The 15545-nt window shown below is 39.5% G+C and overlaps 1 long non-coding RNA gene across 2 annotated transcripts in view; it reads right to left on the bottom strand.

Annotated features, from left to right (window-relative positions):
* Window positions 1–398: 398 nt before the first annotated feature.
* The window catches only part of LOC129008049 (uncharacterized), a 74022-nt gene continuing 58875 nt past the window's right edge, over window positions 399–15545 (bottom strand). The window contains exons 4-6 of one of the 2 annotated variants that reach the window (XR_010127652.1): window positions 10093–10309; window positions 5377–5526; window positions 399–925 (exon numbers count right to left, since the gene is read on the bottom strand). This is a non-coding gene — a long non-coding RNA (uncharacterized LOC129008049). The remainder of the gene's footprint in view (window positions 926–5376; window positions 5527–10092; window positions 10310–15545) is intronic. The other variant, XR_010127651.1, reaches the window with a different exon arrangement.

Below are 15545 nucleotides of genomic sequence, written 5' to 3' on the forward strand. Positions count from 1 at the left end.
CTCATGATAACTTATTCATCCACTAATCCACTAACCCATTAATTCATGAATGGATTAATTCATTCATAAGGGTAGGATGCTTATGACCCAATTACCTCTTAAAGGCCCCACCCCTCAATGGTACTACATTGGAGTCTAAATTTCAACATGAATTTTGGAGGAGACAAATATTTAAACCATAAGAATGTCCCATCATGCTTTCCTTTTTATTTCAAAATTTGCTTACACTGAGTCTAGGCAGTGCTAGTAAGTGTTGCTAATTGGTTCATTCTTGTTGTGAGTACTTTGATGATGTTGCGGGAATGGAAGGTGGGGGAGCAAATTTTTTCCCCAGAGAATTAGAGTTACGTCAGTATTATTAGGTTATTGCTAAACTAAGTCTATTCTATAAAGAAACATAAACATTCAGATTATGCACAAATTTATTTTCATTAGTGAAATACAACCTCCATGAAAGCTCCCACACAATCTCAGTAGGCTGGTGGTACAGTGCCTTGGAAAGAGAAATCAGGAGTGACATTCAAGAGCCAGCGATCCCAGAAAACCCTCTATCTTGATGGAAAGGGCTACTTGTTTTCTGTCTCCTCATCCTCACATGTACATTCCATCTGCCTAATGCTTTCCTCTCTTACTTGAAAAACAAACAGATGTGACACACACAAAAAAGCATTTCTTGCCCCATTTCTTAGCAAGCAAGGTCAACTTATGCTGCACTCAGGCTGTGTAGTAGGTGCAGGAAAATGTTTTTGTGATTTCTTGAAGCACAGCTTTTAAACAGTGTGGCATAGATATGAAGTCCTGCAGACAGCAGCTGCAGGCAGAGTGGGCTGATATGCAGCGGGGGGAATGCATGGGAGGGCTTTCTGAGCAGTCTTTGAGCAGATGGCGGGTCTAGGCATCCGGGTGCAAATCACTCCAGTCACATCTGAAAACCAAACAAGAATTCTTTAGAACTGTGATGTCTGGACAGTGTTATTCATTCTACGGTGATATCAGAGAAAGGGCTTCCCATCTTTCCTTCTGAGTAGACCCCCCCCTCCAAAAAAAATCCTAGAGCAATAGCAAGAGTCAAGAAGTCCAAGGTTAAGCAAAAGGAGTAACATTGGCTGGAGGCTGGGGTCCTAGAAAAGGAAAGGCAAGAGACTACAAAAATGAAGAAGTGCTCATTAAGCTGAGGAATATGTCCAGGGATAGAACTGGGAAAAATCATAGAACAGATAACAGAGTGGTTAGGGAAATGATTTTAGACTTGTTAGCATCTCTCTTGTTATCTTGGATTGGTCATCTGTTCAATACACAGAAAATAAAGGACTTCCTAGAATGATATAATAGAAAGATCAGTAGCTCTCTTAACAGACAGGCTTAGGTTTAAACCTCACACTCTGCGGGTGATCTTGGCAAGTCACTTCACTTTATCGGGCCTGGGATGCTTCATCTATGAAAGAGGCAGGATGATATCTACTCCTAGGGTGCTATGAGGATTAAATGAGATAATGTAGGAGAAGCTCAGCTCAGCTCAGCATGGCTTGGCAAACAGGGGGCGTTCAATAAGTATGTGCTCTTTTTCTCTCTTCCCTCTTCTCCTTTTCTCATAGGAGATAGGGCTCACATAGACCTATAAAGGCAGAATTCTTTCACAGGCTGCCTTTAGGCAGACAGAACAGGGCTTGGTCAAGAACTGTGAAGGGCTGAAACTTTATACTACTTGTAAGCTCACAAGATAACCTGACAGATTCATGGATGCTGGCAGAAGACACAAGATTCCTGGGTCAGAGACAATGGACTTTACACACAGCACAGCAAGCAATATGAGTATTAGCATATTTGCTTTGACCCTCCAAGCCCCAATTGCCACAGAACAATGTGAAGAGAGCCAGGCAATACCTGCACACACTGTGGGGTGACTTATGAGAGAGAAGCCCTGAGTATAGAAAACCCAAATCTTGCATAATGGACCGTAAGTGCACCTGCCCTATGCTCCAGCCCAGCTCCATTTTTCCATATATGTTTCCACTATGGAAACATCCTTAAAAAGAGAGCCCAGCACGAGGACTGTCAGCACCTGCCAGATGTAAAAATGTAAGACACATGGAAAATTGTCTCCCAAAAGGCATAACAGAAATAATCCCTTTCCTTCCTGTCCTCTTACCAGGTTCATTAGCAGTGGCAGGCTTTCTGCACAACATTACTTTTCCCTGTGAACATGCAGTCTCACACATCCCACACCCCCCGTGTTTCCCTCTTTATCTCTTCTCCCATTAACATAAGTGCTCAAGCACCTCATCAAGAACTTTCTATTCCCATTTTGACCTTTTTAGAGAAGTGCCAGAGCCCACAGTTGGGGAGGCTGCTGGCCTGACCAAAGGACAGGGCTTTTCTCTGGGAATCTCGTTTAAAGTTTTATGAAAAACATAATAAGAGAGGAAGAAGGGAGGAGGTCAAGGGAGAGAATGAGACATCTCTCCTTAACTCTCTGCACTTGGGGAACATTTGATCCCAGCTTGGAGGTGAAAACGGAGCCAAGTTGGTGTCACTGAAATGAAGCAGGAAGTGTTCTGAGTCTCAGATATCTCCCTTCAGGTGCACGGGCCCAGAGCCAGCAGGATGTTTAGAGAGAGCAAGAGGCCACCTACATGGAGCTATTTGAGTGACACCAAAACATCTTCCTGCACCTGATATTTCCATTATGGTCTCTTCTCCAGCAAAGGCATGATCTAAAAAGGACACTGTTCCAATATAAATATGCCATCTGGGAGAAACAATTTCCACTATTTATAAATGCTTCCAGAGGTGGCCTATTCATTTAATGCCCTTATTTTAGTACAGCTACGTGCTAGACATTGTGTTAGCCACTGGGCTTCAAGGGGGATCAACCATATGTCTTGCCCTCAGGAGTCTGTAGTAAGAATCAGGAAGTATACTGGCAGTTAGGATGCAAGTGACAAGATTTATGACAAGTGAATTGAGAGAATGACATAGGAACACAGACAAGGGGCATTTAATCTTATTTTGGAAGATTAAGAGATGTTTTTCAGTGGAAGCTAAATGTAAACTGAGACTCTGTATGTTGAGTCTTTCTTAGCTGTATTTTAGAGGTGAAGAAATGGAAGTTTAAAAAGTCTAAATGTCTTACCCAATGTTATATGGCCTGGGAGTGACAAAGCCAAGACTCAGACATACTATATTTTAATATTTGCTTTATCGTGGGTTTTCCCATGTGTATTAACATATTGGTTTATCTAGGCAGCTAGGGCCTTAGGAGACAAGACCTCTGAGAGACAAGTCCTAGTGGTGATGGGAGGTGCAGGAGTGTGGAGAGGGTTGGGGTGAAGATGATTATGTGGAGTGGGGGTAGAGAGAGGGTGATGCTGCTTGGGAAAGTCTTCCCAGGGGTGGGGTGCTGGTGTAATGAGGGATTTTGGAGGAGTGATCGATGAGGCCTGAAGACAGTGGAGAGTGTGAAGTTTCTTAGGGAGAAAAAAAGAGGAAGAAAGAGGGTGGGGGGAGGAGGAGGAGGAGGGAGGAAAGGAAAAGAAGATTAGGAGGACTAGGAGGTAAAGGAAAAGGAGAAGGGGGAAAAGGAGAAGGGGAAAAAGGAGAAGGAAAAGGATAATTAAGAATGAGATCATATCTTTTGCAGGAACATGGATGGAGCTGGAGGCTATTATTCCTTAGCAAACTAACACAGCAACAGAAAACCAAATACTGCATGTTCTCACTTATAACTGGGAGCTAAATTCATGATGAGAACTCATGAACGCAAAGAAGGGAACAACAGATATTGGGGCCTGCTTGAGTGGGGAGGGTGGGTGCAGGGAGAGGAGTAGAACAAAATAACTATTGGGTACAATGCAGATTATGAAAGTCTGCACAAAAGACTCCCATGACACGAGTTTACCTATATAACAAACATGCATATGTACCCCAAACCTAACACAAAAGTTAAACAAAAAGGATAATTAAGGAGAAGTTGTGATAGAAAATTTGATGTGAGCAGCAAAATCTAACTTTCTCTGTTTTATAATTGTATCCAGTGCTACATGAGTTAGTCATAGCCACTATTCCAGGAAGCAGGAGGCTAACACCTTCTCTGTAAAGAGGGAGAATTCAATCAGAGCCTCAACACAAAGCCCACTGCTGATTGGGTTCTTCACAGGAGCCTGAATTAGTAGTTCTTCCAGTCCTTTCAAACACTACTACCCCACCCCATCTTGTCAAGGTTTGCTCTGTTCTAGAGGGAAGTAAAGGAACAGGTGTTAAGAACCAGCTTCCCCACTCTACTTTGACTCTACAGGCGCCTGCAGTTTCCTAGGACTGACCTTAGCATTTGGAATGAGCATAGTGTCCTGTAGAGTGCAGGGTCAGTGCATTTCTGAAATAACAACCAAAAAAAGTAAAAAGGGTTTTGAGTTGGACCAGGGCTTATATCATATGCTATGGTTCAAAGCTTTCCTCCTAGTCTTAAAGCCAAGCCAAACTCATTTGGGTTTCAAATATCACCATTTAGCAGTCCATTGGCCTGAGCCTCCTTCTCTTGACCGAACTCTCATCCAACCTAGGCAACATTTGGATTCAATTTGATAGAAAATGTGGGTGAGCTGCTTGCCAAATTCTTATGAATCTGTGTCAAACTCAGTGATTTAGGCTAAGATTTGGGGTGTGGCTGAGTCCCCGGAGGAATTCTGTGATTGCATAATTCACAGAAAGTGAAGCAAAGGGTATTTTCAAAACTATTTCCAAGGAAGTGGACTCTGTAGAATCTCAGTCTATGGAGATTAAGATTTTGGAGACTTCACCACAGAATTTAAGTCTTTTCACAGTACATAATGGTCTTTTGGGGATGTTTACCCATCTGTTCATTTTTCTCCCCCATCACTCTACCATATAGGTTATTATCCATTTGAACCAAAGGAAACCAGTACATAGGAATGATCCATTACTTAACTCAAGGTCAAGAGGTAAGAAAATGGCTGGACTAGGCTATAGGCCTGGCTCAATGAATCCTGTTGTACAGAGGCTACCAAAACCTTGATCTCTGACGCTTTCAAAGATGGTAATTTTTTTTCTGTCATTACAAGACAGGTTACTACAGCAACAACATACAAGCCACAATAAATACAGGGTATTGAGACTGTTTCCTGGGAAATTGACTCTGAGGTGGAGATTTGCATGTAGGGAGTTATCAGGAGTGCTCTCGGGGATGATACTCATGAGAGAGTGAAGGAAGCAGGACTGGGCAAAGGGAAAAGCTGGACAGTGGGGCATGTACAAGAGAGGGCTACCCAGATCCCTTGGGGCATTCTGGAGCTCTGATAGCCATTCGCAGTTGTTTAACACTGTGGCAAATGATCTGGACAGACATTAGTTAAGAGTTACCTCTGGAGAGTAGACATGACCTTGGACTAGGAAGTTCTCTTTGGCAGAGAGCAATTTTCATGGAAGGCTCAGCTGTGTGAGGTTAGCAGCCAATATTCCTGGCAGCTGGAGTGCCTTGGTCCTCAAGGAGGTGGTGCCCCACAGCATCCACTACAGGAAGGGAAATAGAATTGTACATTGAAAACCCAGAGTACCACAGCCAGTTACATAGAGGTCATGTCCATAGTGATGTGAAATTGCTCATAGGAGCTAGAATGGGGCCTAGAGATATCTAAGGCTCCAGAGACTAAAGAGACAAACACCCAGCAAATGCTAAGGGTGTGTAGGAGTAAACAACTATGGCTTTTGCATTTTTATACAGGGGGTAAAATCAAGTTTGACAGAGTAAAAGATAATGAGGGAAGAGAAGATGTCAAAGAAGAAATCAAAGACAGACAAAAAAGTCTGCAAGGGAAAAGGAATGTGATTTAGCTAAGATGAGTGTGGAAACTTCCAGAACAAATTGAAGACACATAATCCTTGAGTTATATTTTGTAAACATCCTGGAATCCCTACTTTCTTCCCAGAAGCTACTCTAAGGCTTCCCAGAAGCTTGGCCTTGGTGCTAACGTCATGCTCTAAAGCTGGCCTAGCTAGCAGCTGATCACTGGAGTAGGAGTTAGGACCCCTGAGTTTTTAGGGATCCACTTGAGCAATAGGGTGGCCTTGGACTAATAAATTTGTTTTTGTTACCTATTCTTTTCCTCTCCTTCCAGTACTAAAATTACTGAAAAATGTGCCCATTGTTTTATACCAAATTACTAGGTGAGTATTTCAATTTTCTAAAACATGAAAACATGAGGGGTTTTAAAAATGGCTTCCTTCTCTCTTCCCTTCGCTCTCTCATTTCTGTCCCTAACTCTGATTTTTTATGACAAGATTATGATGCTATTTTGTTTTTTTGTTGTTACTATTTTCATTTTCGCTTACATTTTTTTTCTCCTTGAGCAGATTCTCTTTTCAGATCAACTCGAGGTTCTCTGAACACATCTGGTACGCTCTTAACTTTACCTGCTAGAAGTATTCCCAACACTTGGAATTCCATCCCATCTACATCAGAGCTGTCAACAAAATGGTATCCAGTTGTTAAGGCCCATCTCAATAGCAGTGTGCACTTGGTTCCTTACTCACGTCATACGCAGCATGTTGAAATTGAAATTGCCCACTGACTTCCATTTGGTCATTCATTAGCCTTTTCTGAAATCTCTTGTTTTTTGTTCCCATCCTGATGTGATTTGACCCTGCTCTGCCATTTCTTATATCTTCTTGTCTCATTCTGCCTTACTGTATAGTCACGTGGTTTCTCATTCTAGTCTATTCATCTGGTTTCTATTTTAAACTGAAAACTCCGGAGGGCAGAGATTATATCTAAATATTATTAGATTTTTTTCTTGCAACACAATACCATGATATATATATATACACACACACACACACACACATACACAGGCACACATACATATTATACATACATACATATGAGCAACCTAGTAGTCAGACCTCATAAATATTTAATTGAATTTACTTTCTAAGAACAATGAGGGGAAACCAGGAAAACATTCAAATAATGAAAAGCTTGATACCCATTAACTTCTGACTCTTAACTTAGTTATCCAAACTGAGTGAGACAGTCCTGAGCTCAAAGTTAGCTGCTCACAGTGACTAGCTTTGTGACCTTAAATTAATAATAAGCCTGTATGAGCCTTAGTTTTCTCATCTGTAAAATAGGAATGATAATTGTAACTACCATGGTAGATAGGACAGTAGTACATAGCCTGGCATTTTATAAATCTACACATGTTCAATTGAAGAAGGTTGAAGCATGGAGCTGGAGTACATTAGCTGAGAACTGAGTCCCCTTGGCCCCAGCAACAGATCCTGACTCCTTCACATAGTGCCAGTGCCACTGGGCTGTGAGAAGTAAAGAACGTTGAGGTCATTTATTTTTGACACCAAAGTTCTCTTTGATACCAGTTTTAACTCTTCTGAAGAGGATAACTAGATTTTTTTTAATGTGGACCAAAAAATTGTCCACATGAATTTATAAAACGGAATTATATTCTGGTCAGCCCTTAATTATTCATAGGAGCATTTCCACTTCTAGATTATCAGTGGAATTCTTTTCCCTTATTTTTCGGGCTGCCTTCTCCCTGCCACCCAGCATGTGGCTGGGCCACATCCCCCAGTGCAGGCTTAGGGAATGCAAACTCATTTTAACCTTTTCCTGAGCAGAACATCACTGGGAAGAAAAATTGGAACCCCCCAAAAGCAATACAAAGCATTCCAAAGTAAAATATAAGAAACATTTTGATTGTTTTTCTGTTTTGGATTATCTGTGCCACTATTCATTTCCCTTTTTTGTGGATAATCAAGAACTAGATGTATTATGGTTAACAAGACTTGAAAATTGCTGAGAAAACTCTGCAGGGCATTGAAGCATTTTAAAGGTAAAATTCATAATCCTCAACATTTACACTTGATAGCCCATGCTACCCTGGAGGAGGGGAGTAGAGTAGGTAGATAGCAGCAATAGTTGCAACTGAAGATTTCTCTTTTTTTCCCCCCCAGGGAAAAAAAGCAGCTTCAGCTGTTTCAAATCATATGATTTGAATAATGATTAAAATCAGATAAGGCCCCCAAGACAGAGAGAAAAGGAAAAAGAAACTCTATCTTGCACTGCAAATATTTTTTTTTACATCAACTTAAATTTTTAAGAAAGGAAAGATTGTTTTCTTTTTTAGCCAAGGAATTTCTTCATTGCATTCAGCCAAATATAGGTCCCACACCCTTTTCTAACTCCAGCCATGTGAATGTCCTGATAAGCACACGGCAAAAAATAAGCTAAGTGAAACATTCTCATTGCCTCATGATCTCTAGAGTCTATGTCATCAAGGCACTCATCCAAATATTGCAAGTGAGTTATCTTGAACTTCAGTTTTGAGGAACCCAGAGCCACCTCCTCAGTCATGGAGGGCCTCTGGGATCCAGAGGGAGCTTATAATGAAGGTAAGGATTTGAGCTGGGAGTCAGAGCACTTGAGCCCCTTCCTTGGTTGTATACTCCTAGGTCAGCTCCAACCAGACCTTAAAAGAGTTAGAAGATCACACCCACTGCTTTTTTCTTCATAGGATTCAATTCCATGCAAACAATGCAATTTTATTTGTCTAGTTTTAAAATGTAGGAGGCACAAGTGACTAAGATATAGGATCCAAAGCTGAGGGCAGTGCAGTTCCTCCCCTCAAAGAGCTCACGGTCTAATACAAGAGACAGATTATTATCACTATTGCACAGAGAGATTTGCCCACTCTCTCTAACACAATTGCGTTTTACTGGTTGCTAAGAGTGCAGTGGGAACACAGAGTAGGTGTTCTGAATGGCATTTTAGGGCAGCCCACAAAGGCTGCATGAAAAGTTGATATTTAAACCGGGCTACGAAGAATAAATAGAATTTTGACAGATAGAGGAAAAAGAGTGAGACTTTCAAGCCGTCAGCTGATGTTTCTAAGAGAAACCTCTGGCCAAGGGACACTAAGAGGTAATACTGGACAAACTCAGTAAGGAACTGATAAAAAGGTCTTCAGAAGGTGATAGGAAGAGGCTGGCGATCAACAAGTGAGAGGGCTTACAAATATCAGCCTTAACCACCACCCTATTGTGCTTCTACCAGGTACAGTCCCATCTCTCCTTCCATGAATTCCTTTCTCTAGAGGAAATTGACAGTTCTCAGGAGAAGTCCTGATTCCCCCAACCCCACCAACCTTTGCTACCTCTGGGATTACTATTGTTATTTTACATAACAAAACTGACAACAGTATAAGTTACTCTGCCTTACCTAACAATGATAAGAATAACAATAGCTATCATTATTTAGCATTTATTATATGTTACGCATTTGTGCTTAGCATTTTACATATAAAATGTCATTCAATCTTTGCAACAGCCCTTTGAGTTACGTACTTTTATTAACACACTATATTTCACTGCTGAGGAAATTTAGACTTGGAAACTTTAAGTAATGTGCCCATGGCCACTCAGCTAGTACAGTTGAAACTCAAGTTTCTCTAGTAATCTCAAAGCCCGTTTTTAATCTCTACATCATCTGGTCTCTCTAGGAATTTCATTCTCCCATAACAATAATATCATAGTTTTATATAGTGCTCTACAAATGCATACAAAGTTTATTCCTTTTTATTTGTTCATTTAACTGCAATAGCCTTCTGTTGTTATTTTAATGTTTCATTTTTAAAAATTAACTTATTTTTAATTGACAAAATTTGTATTTGTTTATTGCTCTCTCCTTGAGAATGGAGATGTTTAGTAAATATAAATTAAAGGGAAGAAAGGAAAAGGGAGAAAGTTTGGAAAAGAGGAGGAAGGAAGAGGAAGGGAGGAAGGGAGAGAAAGAAAAGGGAAGAAAGGAAAAAAGAAAGAAAGTATAGAGGAGAAAAAATAACATTTTGCTTTATCCATCACAAGGTTGATGGCTGATACCTTTATAACCAAAGACAGATTAACAACAGAGAAGCATAACAAACATCTTTAATGTATGTTTTATGTGACACAAGTCTTCAAAAAGGAAGACCCAAAGACCCAGGAGAAACTGTATTTTTATGCTTAGGTTTGATGATGAATGTGGAGGCATGATTGGACAAAAAGGGGGTATGACTTAAAGATAACCTGGAGGGCACTTAGTAAGGCCTGATTCTTCAGATTCTTCTTAGTCTCTCTGTGGAACATTCCTTCTCTCTGGATGTAGGGCAGGACACCTGTCACATGAGGGTCTTCAAGAGAGGTCAGAAAGAACTTTCTGCTTCTGTGGTTTTCTCTGTTTCCTTCAGCTTAAAATACTCAGCATGCCAACATGCCATATTTGGGGGGTGGAATTTCCTGCACTCTGTCAAAAAAAGAAGGGAAAAAAGGAAGGAAGAGAGGAAGGAAAGAAAGAGGAAAGAAGAAGGGAAAGATGGGAAGAAGGAGGGAAGGAGGCAAAAGAGAGAGAGGAAGGACAATTTTCTGATAAATAAATCGAAGATCAGAGAGCTGAAGCAACTGGACTGGAGTGGTGACAAGTCAATTACAATACCAGGATCAGAATCCAGCTTATGGATTCCTGATGTGACCATCTTTTCACTGGATTGTTGACTTTGGTGATAAAGGTCCAGTTTTTTTTAATATATATAAACACAGGTGAAGAGAGATTTTTAAAGTTCAGTTTTTATCTTTGGTTATCAGAAACAGTAGCATAGTGAGGTAAAAGAGTTAGCTTTAGGACAAAAATGAACTCTCTGCAGGAAAAATGGTGTCTGACCTTACAAATTAAAGTCACATGACTTAGGGCCTATTATTCCACAGCAACAGTCACATACTAAGCATTACACAAACAGATGGAGGGGGTGAAAGACGACTTAATGAGAAATGCATGAGAGGAATGTGAGACATGCATAAAGAAGGAGCATTAAATACCTAGGATAACAGCTATGGCTAAGCTACTCTGAGTTAGGATAAAATAGGATAGGCTAATAAAGGAGTCAAGAATGAAGAATTCATTCTGCATGCCAAGGGGAAGAAACTTTGTGATTGAACCATACTCTGGGACCTTCTCAAAGAATATTCCTCATCCCATCTCAATACTTATCCCTTCCCTTGAATTCTTTGACTGTGAAATTCTTTTATAAACAAGTTTATAATGATCAAAAGGATATTATGACATCAATTTTAAGGAAAAAAATCACCTATGCATGATGGGAAGGTGAAGTAGAAGTTGTATTGATATTAAGTTGGAAAAATGGTAAGGAAGGTGGGCAGAAAAGGAATCACTCCATGGGGAAAAATTAAGCAATTGGCTGAGGAGATGTGAATCTGCCTGGATCATCCGTTCTCACCAAGCCTCAATCCAATAGCAGTTCTAATCCTGTCACCTCCACACAGTGTCCACAGCCTAACAAAATTTTTCTTGGATGTGAAACCACTATATTCTTTACTGAGGTCTTCACCCTGAAAATTGACTTAACTCTGAAATATTAGTAAGATAAATGTTATCAGTGGAAAAATTCCCTGAGCTCATTCTATTCTCTATACATTCTTTCTTTTCTTTTCTTTTTTTCTTTTCTTTTCTTTTCTTTTTTTGAGATGGAGTCTCGCTCTGTCACCCAGGCTGGAGTGCAGTGGCATGATCTCAGCTCACTGCAATCTCTGCCTCCCGGGTTCAAGCGATTCTCCTGCCTCAGCCTCCCAAGTAGCTGGGGCTACAGGTGCATGCCACAATGCCCTGCTAAGTTTTTGTATTTTTAGTAGATACAAAAATATCTACTATATTTTCACCATGTTGGCCAGGATTGTCTCGATCTCATGACCTTGTGATCTGCCTCCCTCCGCCTCCCATAGGGCTGGGATTACAAGCGTGAGCAACCGCGCCCGGCCACTATTCTCTATACATTCTTCTTATTTAGATCCACTTCACTATTGTCTGTTTCAGATTATAAAATTGCTGAGTAGAACAATAATGTAATATACTCTCTATGAACTATTCCCAGCTAGGAAGCATCAATCTTTAGACAGTTCATAAAGAGGATGAAGAGGAAGATGACAATGACAATAACCAGGAGAGTGGACATGGGATTCCATAAGGGATGGGAAGAATGGCTGGAATTTTGCTACCTTGTGTATTAATAATTTAAGGCAGCATGGTATAGAGAAAAAAGCCTGGTCTTTTGAGTGTGAGATAGATATGGCTTCTCATCTTATTTCTCTTCATCCTGTGGCCACAACATAGGGTTTATTCCATGGATTTACAAGGTCAAGATTCACTTCTAACAGATAGGAACTATATCCATGCCTCAATACTTAAACTATGGATAGATTTATAAACTTCACCTTGGAAAGTCTCAGAAGTATTCTCCAACCAAGCTAAAAAAAAAAAAAAAAAAGCAAATGGCTGCCGACTTAATGGAAAAATATAACAAAACAATAACCTGGAGACAATATCTAGGAGGGAACAATTCTGGGAGGCATTTCTTTTTTCCCCACCTGACTTCAGAGCGATGGCAAGTATTCACTGGGAGGCATCACTTTAAGCCAGGTACAAAAACAGGCTCCAACTACGAAAAGTGCATTTTCCTAACAAAAGTATTCCAAGCAACCTCCCTGTACACGGCACATTTTCTGAAAATCAATCAAGCCCTCTCATTCAGCTGAAGTCTAATCGCATTGTCTGTCCCTTCCTCCAGAAGCCGATTTCTGCCAGGTAGAAAATTAAGTTTCCTTTACTCTTCTTTCAGACACAATGCTTCAGCATCGCAGAACTGTTGTTCTTTGTGGGAAACCGACTTCCTGTCTCAATAAACAAGCACACACAGGCTTTTCTGGACACATAATGGAGCCTTTTTTATTTTATACAAAAATCATTCCACACTTAACACATCAATGAAGCCACTTAAGCTCTACTGCATCTGAATTAAAGAGGAATTGTGTGATCAAAGGGTGTGAAAAGAACCACACAGGGCGTTCTTCAGATCCTCTACTTTTGTTACATTTGATACATAACAAACCCAATAAATATGCTTATCCCAGGACCTAGTTTCATTATCTCATACCCTTAAGCCTGGCGAAAGTATGTCTGTACTGCCCTTCGTTCCACAGTGTCCATTTTATACTGACAGTTTTGGTGAAAAAGTGAAAATTATTTGACATGTGGGTGAGATTGGAGGAATGAAGTGGTTTTCCCTTTAGGTTTTGTTTGTTTCTGTTTCACTAACTATAAATGCATATTTATATGTTTATGTGTGTGTATAAATACATATCTACATGTATCTATCTATATACACACCCAAAAGAACTATACATAAAAATATGTAATATATATATTACAGATATAAAAGCATGTACATTTCTCAAGTTAATATTACACATAAAATGATAACACAGGAAATTTCTTTTTCTTACCAAATATTTGAATATAAAGCAAAAAAGACATGATGAAAATTCTCCAGTGCCTAGAATTGAATAGGTGAATAGGACATACTGTAATCCTTTTATACCTTTCCGTGCTATGAACATAGCTTCTGTGAAGGTTACTAGGTATTTAACATTAGCTGTATTTTTTTAGCATCATGCATTGTATGAGATTTGGAAAATTCCTAGAGAGTTCAGGCATCCTCATAAGCCATATATCACAACTACAAATATATTAAAGTGCATTTTGTGAATAATAATTCAAATACCGTAAAAATGTGTCTTCCATGCAGTTGAAAAAAGTCATGAAATGCAAAATATGCAGTCAATGAATTAAAGTTGATTGAACACGTTATTTCAATTTACGCAATCCAATCAATACTGAATTGAGATTTATTCCTTTAGCTATCATTTGTATAGCTCTAGTGAATTGTTGAACAAGAACCCAAAATTGTTTAGATAGAAATCCCATCAATGAAGAAGTTCAAATTGCAATTAGTTCAAATATAATCTGTGGAATGCCAATTATGAGTTAGCCGGTATTCCAGGTACAGAGGAGTCAAAGATTAAAAAGGCATGTCTCCTACTGTACTCATAGTCCAGTAAGAAGGAGACAACTGCAGACAAAAGATCCCCATGCAAAGTGTGATGGTAATTTTCATGAGGTGCCCTATTGGAGTGTAGTGGAAGAAACAACTAATTTAGTATAGAGAAGTCAGCAATGACTTCCCCAAAGGAGTTTATATTTGAGCATGGTTTTAAAAATGGATGCAAAGATTAGAAGTTTATCAGACAGAAAAATTGGAAGAAAAATATCAGGTAGAATGCAAAGAAGCCAAGACATCCTTGAAAACATGAAAAAGCATCAAGGGCTCTTAAATTGGTGCATAGTCTATATGATTGGATTGTCGAGTTTATAAAGTGAAGAGAAGCTGCAGATGAGGCTGGGCCATTAAAGCATCCAAACTGTACCCTTGTAAGTAACCAGGAACCAAGTAAGATCTTAACAGATCAGAGTGACTTGAATTAGATGTTCTATTTTGTGTCTAGATACAGTGAGGTGTCCATACTAATCAACCCTTTGAATAATTATTCAGATCTGGTTGTATTGGTCTAAATAATTTAGCCAGTTGCATTTTTCTTTCTCAGTGCTCAGTTGTTTGGCATTGCATATGCCGGCCATGCAGATAATGGGCTGAAAGGTTTGGTTTACATGCAGATGTTTTCAATGTTGTGTAGACAATCACAAACACTGAAAGGAAAAATATTCCAAGGGGGTGAAAGTCCCTTTACCATGCTTTCCAAATACGTCATCATTGATGGTATCAGTAATAGCAATTCAACTTTGTTTAAACACGGTTAATATCAGTTAATATCAGATGACCATCTGTTTTCTGCTACAGTATATATCATACAAACCTTTCCATGGAGCCTATGGACTGTTCTCTATTGCACAGACAAATAAAGCTCAATAAATAACCATAAAAATGAAAACATATTGATGCAGTTGTACATTCTCTTCTTGATTAATTCTGTGTGTGTATATACCCAAGGTCCAGACATACCCAATCTGGCTTTCTCTGTGGAAAATATAAATCAATAAGTGCTTTTCCCCCTTCACTAACCCTATCCTGAATTTCCTGTCAACTTCCACTCACACTCACATAAAAAAATGATTCATTTTGCTTTCGAATGATATACAGAGTCTCCTTTTTCCTTGTTTTTATCTGGGGTTTATTTGTCCTTGAATTGTATGGCTGCACTTGATGTCATGGTTTAAATGTGGTCTAAGGCAAGATCTTTCACTCAACAGCCCATAAGAATTTGAAAATAATGAGAATGGAATTTTCTAGTAAACAAATGCTGACAAACATGCCACTTAGCTGTGATAAGCACAGAAAAACCACGTTCATTGGCTACGAGGGAGAGAGCTCGGGAAATAGAAGAAAATTTGTCCACGTTCATTTAAAAAATAATGTGACTCCACCATGAATTTTTCAAGACCTGAGCATGAAGGGGCCTGTACATTCATTTAATTAACATATTTAAAGGATGAAGTGACAAACAGAAGGATTTTCAGAGGAAAACAATCAAGAAAGTGGAGGTATTAGAAGCTATATTTTATGAGGAGAAGTAGAAAGAGCCAGGAAGCTTTCACCTACAGAGAATTATCAATCATG

This window comes from Pongo pygmaeus, chromosome 9 (genome assembly GCF_028885625.2).
Source record: "Pongo pygmaeus isolate AG05252 chromosome 9, NHGRI_mPonPyg2-v2.0_pri, whole genome shotgun sequence".
NCBI classification, from domain to species: Eukaryota; Metazoa; Chordata; class Mammalia; order Primates; family Hominidae; genus Pongo; species Pongo pygmaeus.